Below are 13,921 nucleotides of genomic sequence, written 5' to 3' on the forward strand. Positions count from 1 at the left end.
TCCCAAGATCAGCATTGAGGAGGAAAGCAGCACATATCAAATCCATTTCAAACTTTCTTGCTGGGTAATAGCTGTACAACTCATGTTCTGGAAAGTGCAAAGCTTCAATTTCACTTACACACTAGGCCAGGAGTAATTGGTTTCTGTCTGCAGGCATGCCATTGAACTAATGTGCTCTAACAGGAAGGCTGCACCCATGTTTGAGTGCGTCTTGCACAATAACCTGTTATTTTGTGATTGGTATAATATTCTCCTAGGGCTCTGTGAGATTTTATGTTTAAACTGAAAAGAAGTCCTGAAAGCATGGAGTTTTTTTCTTCTCTCTTTCTTTTTGTTTAAATGACCAAATACAGCACTATTACCAATGATCCTAATCTGAGTTGCTTTCAGTTACCAGGAAAGAGATAGAGTAGCCCGTACCAACGTTGCTGCTCTTTGCTCTGAAGCGTGAACCAATATCAGGGTCAAGCTCACAGGCAGCATCTTTCATTACTGTGATGCAAGCCTCCAGTCAAACCATCAGAGTGGAGCCTTCTGGTCTCCAGAAAGTCATTATGTACTTAGGGTTATCATTAATTTTCTCTCCCTGAAGTGCTTCTGATGAATGTGAGGGCTGTGGCCAAAAACCGTCCATACATTCACTGATAAAAGGTTCTGTGTTCAATTTTCTAAAAGTGCCCTTAGAGAATCCCCAATTTCCTGCCTCTTCCCAAGAAGAAAACTGAACTTGCCCTGCCTTCAAAAAGGGAGAACCGAGTCCTCTTGGTGTAAAGGCTTCCTGGAGTTTTGGCAGGAGAGGTTTCTGGGATATTTGGGAGGCTTGGGACCTTTGCAGGCCGGTCCCTTTTGGGGAATGGGACTGTTATTTATTGCAGACTTAAGAACCACATAAGCCAATGACTGTGTGGCTTCTGTTTCTCCATTCCGTTTTCTCTTAGCACAGTCTTCACCTACCCCACATGAATCTTATACAAACTCCTACAAGTCCTGTTGAGCCCACTTTTAGCGTTCTGCGCTGGAGTCCACACTGCCCAGGGCTCCCCAGACTCAGCCCATCCTTTTGGCCCCACATCCTCAGGTATCACACGCGATGGAAGCCATCAGCTCCCTTAGACACATTGGGGATACATCTGATGCATTACAGCAAGAATATGCCCGATCAGCTAGGCTACTTTTTGTTAGACAAGGGAAGGAAGGATGCAGAGGCTCCCGGTAGAAGTGGTTTTGAGCAAACAATGTGTTCACACATAAAGCCCTGTGGTATTGTCTTTTATTAAGCCATAGAGATTTGGGGGCATTTGTTGTCAAGCTTTAAATTGGTAATTAAGTTATTGTCATGGACTAGAATAAGCTGTAGATGTGTCCAGGGTGTTGAAGCAATGCCTTCTGTGTGGGGCCCATGGGAAGGAACACTCTGGGGCTTCATGCACAATGACTTTCTGTCTCCCAGGGCCCTGGTGTGTTGTGTCCCTCCACCATTGTGGGGGCTACTCCCGTGGGTGTCCTGGGTGTTTATTGTGGTCTTTCAGCCATTGCTATTAACATCTCCCAAAAGTGCCGTGCACTTCCTCCTTGTAGTGCAAACAAAGGCCTCCCTCATGTAGGCCAGCACTGTCCAAGATCTGCCTACACTCCATGCTTGCTGGCTGCAAGGAGCACTTAAGAATAACCTGCATATTCAAGCAGAGGAACTCTGCCCATGGACGATGAAGTCCCTGAATTTCCCTATGTTCTGATTTAATGCAAATGTATCCATCGTATAACAGACCTAGCAAAGTCTTGGTTATGTTGTTGTTACATCATCCAAATGTATAATTACAGCCTGAGCACCAGACTGTAACATCTAGATCTCACCCCAGTAGTCTGAACGTCAGGGACCAAAGTCAGCTCCACAGAGAAACTCGGTCCTCCAGGCCTCCGGAAACTCCAGTAGCATTCCCCGGTACATCCATGAGTAAGGAGTTGCCCTAAGTGGCTCCACTGAGCAGTCCTCGTCTTGGACAGAATCAAGGCATTTCTACAAGAGAGTTATAAATTCTGTGCCAGGTGACAGGCAGCATGGGCTCTTTTCAGACACTGATAAGCTCTTGGATCTTGGTAAGGTATTCTCTTAGTTTGAGGTTTCCTTTATTAGAGGTTTTTGAACAGTCTACTGGAGAGTTGTTGGCTTTTTTGGGAAAAACCTCAAGGACATAGGATTCAAGAGAGAAGAAACCGGGTGAGACTCGAGCTATCCCCTATTTCACCCCGAGCATCTCCTGCCCGACGTCTCTTGTAGAGCATGGCTGAGCAGGATTTGTTTTGAATAAAGATTTTTGCTGTGGACAAAACACTACCCTAGGACAGCTTGAAAGCACCTGGACACTCTCCAAGGCCTTTCCCCACTCTAATATTCTCAGATTTGGGTACTTTATAGCTATATTGGTGTGGGAACCCCATAGCTTAAATTCTCACTGGGGGACAGGTAAACAAATCCTGTGGCTGTGGCTAGGTATGGACAGAGGGTGCAGCAATGCACAGGTCAGGCTTGGGTCTGGATAAATGAAGTACTAAGCCAGCCATGTGTGGGAGCAGAGCTTAAAGAAGACTATTGTTAAGGTGACAAGACATTTAATTGGACCCCATTGTCTTGCAGAGAAGAAAAAAGAGGGAGGTTTCTGAAGGTAGAAATAAGGAGTCCTTTCAGATCCCTGTCCCCCACCTCTCCGCCCCGCAACCCCCTTAGCCCTGCTAAGGTAGCTGTCAAGACATTCCAGTAGGTTTGGGTTGCTCCTTAGGAAATGTGTTGTTGTAGCATGTTGGTCAACAACTCTTGTTCTGGATTCTCTGACAAGTTCAGATAATCTATAGTTCTTTTTCCTACCTGCCCCTACCTCCAGCCCATTAAACTTCCATCCCCTTACCAACCTGGACAAAACAGCTAGTCCGCAACTCCAGAATTTCAGCGCTTAAGTAAGAATTTGACATTGCAGCAACACTTACAATACAAAAATCCAGTCTGTTATGTGGAAGATCAGTCAGTTTAAGGAAGGTCTTTGTCACATACAACATCAAACAACCGATTCATTGGCTTGAAAAATGTTTTTCAATCAATTCTTTTGAAGTTAGGTAGATATAACCTACGTGTGGGAGTAGCTATCAAAAGTGCTACGTCATCGAGGCATTGTGTATTCACTAGTGGGTACCCCTTATACAAATTTCAGACACAATAGGAAATCTGATGTGTCCATTCATAAAGGAACTGGTAGAATTAAGCCTTTCATCTGTGTTGTGATGTGATTTGCATATTATTTCTATACTACTGTGTATTCAGTTATAAGTGCTTCGTGAGAGAAAAACCTTTTTTTCATTATTGTAACTGTACTCAAATTCAAGACTCAGGGCCAGAAACACGTGACATTAAACTTGCTTATTTAAGATAAAGACCTCCTATTGTCTAGGGGAAAGATCCATGAGTCGGATGACGTGGATTCTAGTCCCGGACATTGCTGTATAGCTGCAGAGAACTTTCTCAGAATCTCTTGATTGAAAGCCTTGCCCAAGCTTAGTGAGGAGCATGAGTGTGGAATCAAAGAAACTTGGATCTGCATCACTTATAAGCTGAGTGATCCTGGGCAAGTTACTTTACCACTCCAAGGTTCAGTTTTACCCCTATTAAATGGGCATAATAATTATACCTATCTCATGAGGGTGGGGTAAAGATTAAAGAGCATACAGAAAATGCCCAGTAAGTGGTCATTATTATTATTGACCTTGAGTTCCTTCATCATGATGATTTTGTAAGACTGCTTCCAAGATTCTCTTCAATTTCAAGATGCTATGGTCCTCAGGCATGTGAAATTTAAGCTTCTTCCTCCAGAGTTCAAAGACTTGACATGTAGTTGGTCACAGGAGCCCTGTTGTGGACCGCCCATTTCTGCTTCTGCTTGCTGGGGTGACCATGATGAGGTTCTAAGGAACCTGCTTTCAGGCACTCAGAATAGGCTGGCCCAAGGCACTGGCAGAGATGACGAAGGCTATATTGAAGAGTCCTCAGTAAGACACTGCCAAACTGGAGGCATGAGCTATAGAGCATGAATCAGGCTGGAGACACTCAGCCCAGAATGCTGACTAGGTTGGCAGGGAGGACATAGGGTCAAGGAGGGACAAGAAGCGGGAATTAAAGTCAGGTACTTAGCCAAGAGTTCCTAGGTAGGGAGAAGCACATGTAGGTGAGGGTCGTGCATGGGGGCAGTGGGGTGGGGGGGACCTGAAAGGCAGCTTAAAGTATTTGCAGTTCTGTCTGGCAAGAGCTATTGCTGGTGCCCTGCTACCCAAAGCATGTGACCTGTGGCCCAGCAACATCTGCATTACCTCAAACTTGGTTGGAAATTGAGAATCTCAGGCTCTATCCCAGATCTACTGAACTAGAATGTGTGTTTTAACAGGACTGCAAGCTGGAGGGGTAGATGGATGATGCTCAGCCTACCACTTTAATCAATCCCTTTGAGATAGAGATACCTATATTAAGATTATTTTTAAAAAGGCCAAGTAATAAACATTTTCTAAGGAATACAAAAGCATTCAGTCAAGAAACTTAAACAGGGAAACCTGTTTTTAGCTTTGTTTTTCCAAAAAACAAACTTTAAAAGGTGTCTTATAAAAATGTCTTTCTTATGTGGTACAATAAACCACCATCAACTTGGGGTTATTGCAGAATACAGCCAATATCAAGTGGTCTGGGGTCATATGTATACCCGCCACCAATCAAAACGATGGAGATGCACCACAGAGAAAATCCAAATGGAATCCTATCAAATGATCCCAGGACTGAGTCTCTGCTTTCTTAGTATGAAGGAACTTTCTTTAGGACATCAAAAGTCAGATTCACCTCATGAGAGGCTAACAACCTTTGGTGCCAGAACACTCTGATGGAGCCCATCAAGACTTTGTCCCAGGCTCAGGGCGCCTGGGTGGCTCAGTTGGTTAAGTGTCTGTCTTTGGCTCAGGTCATGATCTCAGGGTCCTGGGATTGAGTCCCACATTGGGCTCCTGGCTCAGCGGGAAGCCTCCTTCTCCCTCTCCCTCTGCCTGCCTCTCCCCCTGCTCAGGCTCTCTCTCTCTCTCTCTGTATCTCAAATGATTAAATAAAATCTTAAAAAAAAAAAAAAAGACTTTGTTCCAGGCAAAACTGTAAGATACCCAAGTGTTACCCTCCATGTGTTGCCATCTCTCTCACTTTGCCCTCTTGTTTTGTGGTTAAGGAAGCTAAGGTTAGGTAATTTACCCAATGTGACAACTCTTGTGGTTTCCAGAACTCGAATTTGGATGGGGATCTCTGTTTCCGCAAAGCTTTGGGTCTTGCTTCCCTGCCGTATTGTACTTACATTGTTGGCCCATTTAGGGTTAGATGAGGTGGCTGTCCTCAGAAAGCTTCAAGTTCTTGATCCAATCCTTCCAATTTTAATAGAATGGACATTTGTTTAAGCCCAATTCAGCAAGATCCTGTAACCCACACGCAGAGACATGAAATAACCAACCACAAAGCCCCCCAAAAAGTCTTATTCTGCTTAAACTCAGAGACAGAGTGTTCCTTTGAGGTAGAGATGCTTGTATTAAGACAGAAAACCAGTCAACTAGGACATATTTTCCAAGTAAAGGGAAAGCATTCAGACAAGGATTTTAAAACCATCAACCTCTAAAAAGACCCTCTCATCCAAACAGCCCAGGAAGATTTCATTTTCTTTCTGGGGATATCACTAATAAGAAGCACATCCTCCAGAAGATTCTGGGTTGTATCAATTCGTGCAAAATCAGTCAGGGGCACAGAGTCTCAAGATAGTTGAAACCTTTAAGGTCTTGCTCCTCAAAGTATAATCCCTGACCAGTACCATGACCCAGGAGCTTGTCAGAAATGCAGAATCCTAGGCCCCACTCCAGGGTTACTGACTCAGAATCTGACAAGATCAGAATTTTGACAAGATCCACATATCCCTTGTGTACACTTTTAAGTTTGAGGTACCTAAAGCTGGCTGACCCAAGTGATATTTGTAGTCATTCTCCTGGCATCTGATAAGCAGTATTCTTTATGCTTTACTACCTGAATGGGGGCTATGCCTACTAACAGGGTGAGCCCTTAATGGGAGGCAGGGGGGGTAGACTCAGAAAATTCAGGCTACTGCATTCGGTATGTCACATATGATGCCAACTTTCAAAGACCCTATATAAAATGCTCTCACAAACAAAAGTTATGTTGAAAATTGAAACTTTAATGGGCATTGGAGTCTGCCCAGACCTTGCAGGAGATCAAAGTCACCTTTGAGCATCAGCTTTCTTTGTACAGAAGATGTAAGAGGTGCCAACCAGTGGAACATCCCAGCTGCTAGAGTTCCCAGGCAGGGCAGCTTGGCCAAGTGCAGCGAGACAGCATGGTGGGTGGAGGGCAGCGCTGAGGGTGCCATATCGCCCAACCGGCAGGTAGACTGTAGGAAAGAATGAGGTCATTCTCTACACTGACAGGGCTGGTTTCTCTGTTCAGATGAATTGGGATTTATGGCCTCCAGGAATTTAACATAATTAGGGGCAAGCCTCTGAATAGAAATGCCTTTACAATTGGATTCTGCCTGCAGGCTGGGGTTGGGGATGGGATGGCAAAGGAGGGGTAGATTCCATCTACTAAACCCTCTTAGTCTGGTCTGAAGTCTGCTGAGAACCCTTGCTGTGGTCTCCCTTGTTGTTTTTCTCCCATTCCTCTGGACTTAAAGACTTGGAAATGCCTAGACTTTCCAGCCCACCTGACCCCGAATCCTGAGTCTAGTTCCTTTCTGCTCCGTGACAACGGTCGCACAGAACGAGTGTAAAGCTGTGGACCCCTCATTCAAACTGCCCAGGATCACCCCCTTCCCCCACTTCCACTGCTTGCTAGCTGGGAAAGGGACTCACCCTTTCTGTGCCTGAATTTTCCCAACTGTGAGTGGAGCTTATCATCGCCTGCCCTTGAGAGGTGGCTCTAGAGGGCTGTCCTCAGGATTAATGAGTTAATATGTGTTAATATGTTGTTGGGCATACTGTGAAGGTAGCTATCGTTTTAGGACATCAAATCTGGAAACTAAACCCAAGGGCTTTCACCCCTCACCTCCAGGGGAAAAGGAAATGTTAAAAGATAAACTGAGGCATATACAAAATTTTAAGTTTACTTAGGCAAAAATCAGTTGGAATTGGGCAGCGCCAAACCAGAAGTGGCTAGGAATGCTCCACCAACTAGACCTTAAGGAGATATTTTCACAGAGAAAAGGCAAAAGCAAGGTTAGGAAATTTTTGATCGGCTATAGCTTAAAGCCTCTTCGGCTGCTTGTGGTTGGTTGTACGTTGGTTTCAGTTTCCTGACCTTGAGGCATTTACAGGTCTAGATTTTGGTTTGCTTACGTAGGGTGCCAGGACATTAGGGCCACCTCTGTCTAAGGGCCTCCTTGTTTAATTAATTTAACAGAACAGTCAGACTCCCATTAGCCCTTACTAAACTGAGGTCACTCTCCTCTCAGCCTGGGTCTCAAGAGTTTTAGGAGGCCCAAGAAGGGAGGGAGGCACTCTTGGTGAGTACAGACCGGGAGTTTGGGGGTACCCAGGATGCTCTGAATGTATACGGACACATCTTGACCACCCTCCCCTGAGCCAGAAGGCTGGGGACTGCACCATTCATTACCTTATTTCTAAACAATCAGAAGGTTCTCTTGGGAACAGGCGATGGGTTTGTTTAGGTGGCTCCTGCTTGGCTGGGGAGACCTATGCTCGATATAGCTGCTCGGCTTAGCTCTCTGCAGCTTGGCTAAGTGGAGTTCAGCTTGAGGTCAAGCTCTGTTGAAGGTGGCAAGGTGACATAATGCGGCCACTGGGCTTGTGATAACCCCAGGGCTTCCCTTGGAATTCGCTGCAGTCCTGCTCTCCCAACTGACGTTGCAACTTCAGAAGTTTATCTTGGGGGCTGGACTGGACCAGCACCATCAATTCCACGAAGATAAAACAAGCAAGTACTTTAGTGCTAGAGAGCTGCTTTAGCTGAAGGGGAGGCCAGTTAGTCACCTTACCAGCCGGAGCTCAGGGTTATGCGATTACGCTGTCCAAATCTGCATAAGCGAGGCCGTCTGGTATTTTCTGCTTCTTGCTTGCTCACACTAAGCTGCTTCTTTTAGTGCTATCAGGAGCCAGAGACCCATTAACCCTTAGCAGACTGATTTTGTCTATTTGGGGGTTGCTCGGTTATTTTGTTTTATTTTGCTTTGGTTTTTGGTGATACTACTATCGGTAGTAAACAAAGGAACTGAGAATTGCCCATCCCAGCCAGTCCACAGACCTTCACAGAATGAGACACAATATTTGCAAGAAACTGGCAGAAGCACCATCACTCAGAACTCCACATTTATTTTTGGAATGGATTCTGACAACAAAGTAATAACAATGTTCTTTTACAATAGGAACGAAAATCAGCAGATACTATTCTTTTATCCTGAGAAAATTAAGGAAGGGCTGGCTTACACTTGTGGCTCACAAAAAGTAGCAGATAAGCAATGGAAGTCTCATTGGAGACAGGTGTGCTGAATAATTAGGTGTGACTAGAAAACTCAGGCAGGTCAATACGAGGATTTCAATAAAGGTTTGAAATAGATGTGGAAACGCCAATAATCAAAAGTTCCTGGAGAGACAGAGGTAAGGAAAACAAAGTGAAAAAGTCTTGCAGAAGAATGAAGGAAGAGATCTAATAGAAAAATATTAAGAACAAATTTATTATACCTTACCCAGGGTATGTGTGTGCATGGGTGTGTGTGTGTGTGTGTGTGTGTGTGTAAATGCCTTTGTCAAAACCAAGCTGGGAAAACTATAAATGTCTTTGAATGATAAACTTTGATTAATCTTGTATCAGATATGTAAATTTGGTATAATGGTATTTATTTGGGTCACTTCATAGAGAGTCTGGTTAAAACTGACAAAGGTCAAATAGGAAGTCAATGAAATCTACTGTGTTGACAAACGACTCTTGCTAGCACCACATAAAAATAAGCAGAATCCAGATCTCAGGTTGTCTTTAACCGAGATGGGAAGGATGAATTCTTAAAGGAAAATCTTGGAAAATGAAGAGAAATCAGAGTTTACTGAGGATGAGTCAATTCTAACCACTATCCATTTCCACTTTGGACAAGCTTATTAGAAGGGCAGCCAGGGATAAGCACAGCAGACCCGACCTTTCCTCAACACATGTGACAAGATATTTCATATTGTTTTGTAGACAAGATAGAGATGTATGGACCAAAAGCTGAAATAATGAGGTGCATTAGTAGCTAGTGGAGAACAAAAGATGCAAAGGATGCTGACTGATGTCCCCTTGAAGAATAAACTTTTGAGAGGGATAGTTCTCAGTCTGATCCTAGTTAGTTCTGTTATCAGTAATCTGGCTGAGTATGTAGAAGGCATTCTCATTATATTTGCAGGCAATATGAAGCTCAGAAGGATGGGAAGTATGCTGAATGATAGATACAAAGAACAAATAGTTGCTGGTTGTTTGCTTTCAATAAAAATCCTGTAATTTCTTTGATATTTCTAAAAACTTAATGAGACTCTTACTCAAGGAGCAAGAGGCTTTCATGAAGAGCTACTTTTATATCTCTTAATTTAATGGAGAAGTCCGCCATAAAGCTGAGATTACTAGTATCTCTCATTCACCTTTAGCTGGCCATTTATCCTGAGGGGGTTCTACAGTCTGGCTGAGTTCTATGAGTGGGATATGAAAGCTCCTGCAGAACCTATACTTTAATTGCTCCCCAGGAATCAAGATCCACTGGGTTAAACTCTAGATAGACAAGAGGCTTTCAAATGTGTAAAACATTTAAGTTATGATCCCTTATTATTTTTACCTTAACGATAGCAAACTCTTCTAGATTCATTGCATGTAGAGCTACCTACTAAAGGAAGTAAAACAGCTTTCCATGTGCTGATGAAACATTTTCTGAGGGTAGACCTGGAGCAATCTTTCAGATAAACCAATTACTGCCTGAAATAATGGCATAGTGTTTGTTATGACCCAGTTAAAATTTTTATCTTGTACATATATTCTCCAAATGCCATTATTTTAGTACTTTCAGTTGACAGAGGTATATTTTGCAGTCGAAACACTCAGGCAGGCACAGCAGAAGACCATGATGGTCAGAATCAGGCGTTCCAAAGAACTGTCTGGGCCCTACTCACACTCCCATCCCATAGCAAGGCTGGTGCGGGCCGCTAGCTGCAGTTCTAGGCATTGCAAGTACCTGCCCCCGCACCTCCACCATCCTTGGATTTCCTTTGTCACATATTTATATGTTATGTTTTCATTCTACAATTCAGATATTCTTAAGATTTATTTATTTATTTTAAGAGAAAGAGGGTGTGCACAAGTGGGAGGAGCCGAGGGAGAAGGAGAGAGAATCTCAAGCAGACTCTGCACTGAGCACAGAGGCCAACTCAGGGCTCGATCTCACCACCCTGGGCTCACGACCTGAGCCGAAACCAAGAGTCGCATGCTCAACCAACTGTGCCACCCAGGCGCCCCAACAACATACATATTTTTGTAAACCACATTTAATTTTATCAAAAATGGGCTAAAAACAAAATAAAATACATTTTTTGGGGGGAAAAAAGGTCTAAGTCCACATCTTCTCTGCCAAAACCCAAAATATGTGTACATAAGGATCCAACTGAATAGTTGTATAAATTTTGAAAATTATAGAAAGTTGTCTCCTATGAAATATTCACAGTATCACAGTGTGAGATGGTAGGTAGTGTGCCTGGGAAGAAAAGCACAAGCTTAGTAACTTAACCTACTAGCAGAATGTTAGATCACTGGGGCATATGATGCCCTAAGTAGAATGATCCATCATCAAACACCAGTATGGGATCCCTCACCCAGGTATCAAAAGGTGGAGTTGGCCTACCAGTGAGTACTCATCAAAGACTGTGTGTCAAGCTGACCCATGTTACCCTTTCTATTGAAAACTACTGTGTTGGTAATGAAGATCAAAGCCCCCCATGTGCCTGTATAAACTTGCATCTTTGTTCTCCCGTCCCCCCTGCCCTTTGCCTTCTGTAACTTTCTCCAACATATCACAGTCCTCTTGCCTCTACACCTTTGTGCCTGACATTCCCTCTCCCTGATGCTACTCCTCTGTTACCTAGGCATCCTTTAAAATTCAGCTCAAAGTTCATGTCCTCCGGAAAGAATTCTTAGAATTTCACCATAGAGCAGTCTCCCACTGAATATACACAAGTTTGCCTGTACCTTTCCTCTGCGGCACTTAGCACTATTTGCAATTACACATTTGTGTGTTCAGTGTCAGTGTATTTGTTCATCATGTGTTCCCAGCATGAAAATGTCTGACATAGAGAGTTCACTCAATAAACACACGGAAAGAGAAGACTATTTGGACATGTTATCTGTCCATTCCTGGAAGGATTGTAAATTCTCTCCTGGGATCAGGTCAGAGCATCCCAAGACTGCTCTGGAGTATATTCTTGGCTTTTATTGGAGGTTACCATAAGAAACTTTGCAGGGAGAATGCTTCTGCCTTTGCAAATGGAGGGAGCTTCACTAGTATGATAATCCTCTCTCCAGGGAAGGAGGAGGAGCTTTTTAACTGCTGAGTTTGAGACAATGAACTGGGTATGTGCAGCCCAGTCCTCTCTCCACCCTTTCTCTTAGAAGTGACTGTCCACAGAAAGCAGACATTCCACACTGCTCCTGTGGGGGTCTCATAGGCCCCACTCGGCACATGCTAGGTCTAGGCTGGGCCAGCACTGCCTATGACTAGCTGGATAAACCTCTTGGGTGTGGGGATTCAGTACTAGGGACTCAGCTTATTTGCAGATAAAAGTCATATTTTTCCATTCTATTTATCAGTAACAAAAGTAATGTTTGGATCTCTCAGCTTCACTCGATGCTAGAATTTATTTGGCACTCAGGGTTTCTTCAGACTGTTTCTGAAACTCTGAACCATTGTTCGATACCATCATGAACTTGAAAGAAGATTGAGTTTTTTTGTTTTGTTTTGTTTTGTTTTATTTAGAGAGAGAGAGAGTTGGGGAGGGGGGCAGAGGGAGAAGGAGAGAGAATCCCAAGCAGGCTCCAGGCTCAGCACGAGCCCAACGAGGGGCTCAATCTCCCAACCCTGAGATCATGACCTGAGCCAAAATCAAGAGTCTGAGGCTTAACCTAATGAGCCACCCACGTGCCCCAAGAAGATTCAGCTTTAAAAATACTTTTCTTAATAATGTCTAACTGTTTGAAAAGCCACTATTACTATTATTTTGCACTCACCTCACCTTTATGACTTCGGGTACATTACATTTGAAGCAGTCATTTGGAAAATGAAGGAAAAAAGTGTTACATTACTAACTAGGTTTTGTCATTTTTTAAAAAGATTTATTTATTGGGGCGCCTGGGTGGCTCAGTTGGTTAAGCGACTGCCTTCGGCTCAGGTCATGATCCTGGAGTCCCGGGATCGAGTCCCGCAGGGAGCCTGCTTCTCCCTCTGACCCTCCCCCCTCTCATGCTCTCTCTATCTCATTCTCTCTGTCAAATAAATAAATAAATCTTTAAAAAAAAAAAGATTTATTTATTTATTTATTTATTTGAGAGAGAGAGAGAGAGCGAGTGAGCCCAGGGGAGGGGCAGAAGGAGAAGAGACAATCTCAAGCAGACCCCCTACTGAGTGTGGAGCCCAACGCTGGACTCAGTCTCGCCACCCTGAGATCATGACCTGAGCCGAAACCAAGAGTCAGTACTTACTTAACTGACTGAGCCACCCAGGTGCCCCTCGGCTTTGTCATTTTTTAGGTGTCAAAAGAGTCTCAGGCAATGACTTTCTCAAATGATCAGAATCCAAAATGTAGAATCAATTTGATATGAAAGGAGCAAAAGAAAATAGGCCCATGGAATGGACTTAATCAGAACAGAATTTGAGTGAGTTCTGAAGGTGTGAACAGAGTCAGCCCAAGCTCGACATTTTCTTAGACTTGGAACGGGCCATATATTTGAGATGCTAGTTCCTGCTTAGGTGCAGGGGACAGAGCAGGGGACAAAACATCCTGGGGCCCTGCCCTCTATCCAAGCGGTGGGACAGAATGGGGGCGGGGAAGGAAGACAGAAAATATACAAATAAACAAATAAACATAAAATAGATCAGCCTAGAAGCTCTGGGAGAGAAAAATAAACTGAAAGAGGAGACTGGACATAGCGCGTAAGGGGTAGGGGGCACCATTTATGCAGGTTGGTTAGGCAGGATGGCATTTTAACCAGAGCACTGAAAGAAGAGAGAAGGAGAATGAGCTATGGGTTATCCCCGAAGGAACATTCTAGACAGAGGGAACAGCCAATGTAAAAAAGCCTCTGAGGTGGGCTTGGTGTTTCCAAAGACCAGCAGGGAGTGTGGCAGGAGATGTGCTGTGATAGGGGGTGAGCGGGCCAGACCATGCGACAACCTAAAAGTCACTGAACAGACTCGGAAAGGATGGGGGCTTCTCTTTTAAACTAAATAGAAAGCCATAGAAAGGGCACCTGGGTGGCTGTCGGTTAAGTGGCTGCCCTCCGCTCAGGTCATGATCCTGGAGGCCCACAATGGGCTCCCTGCTCAACAGGGAGTCTGCTTCTCCCGCTGCCCCTCACCCCTCTCTTGTGCGCTCTCTCACTCTCTCTCTTAAATAAATCAAAATCAAAATCAAAAAAGAAAGCCATAGGAGTAGAGGGCTCACGATCTGACTTCTTAAAGGGATCACTCTGGTCTTAGTGAATAACGTTGGGGGAGGAGCCGCCCATAACAAGGATGTCCCAGTGGCCAGGCCAGAGTGGTCACTTTAGTAAAAGTCCTGAAGACAGAGCAAAGGGAGGAGTCCAGCGCTGTGCACCTGGCACACGGGAGGC

Source organism: Zalophus californianus, chromosome 9, assembly GCF_009762305.2.
Source record: "Zalophus californianus isolate mZalCal1 chromosome 9, mZalCal1.pri.v2, whole genome shotgun sequence".
NCBI classification, from domain to species: Eukaryota; Metazoa; Chordata; class Mammalia; order Carnivora; family Otariidae; genus Zalophus; species Zalophus californianus.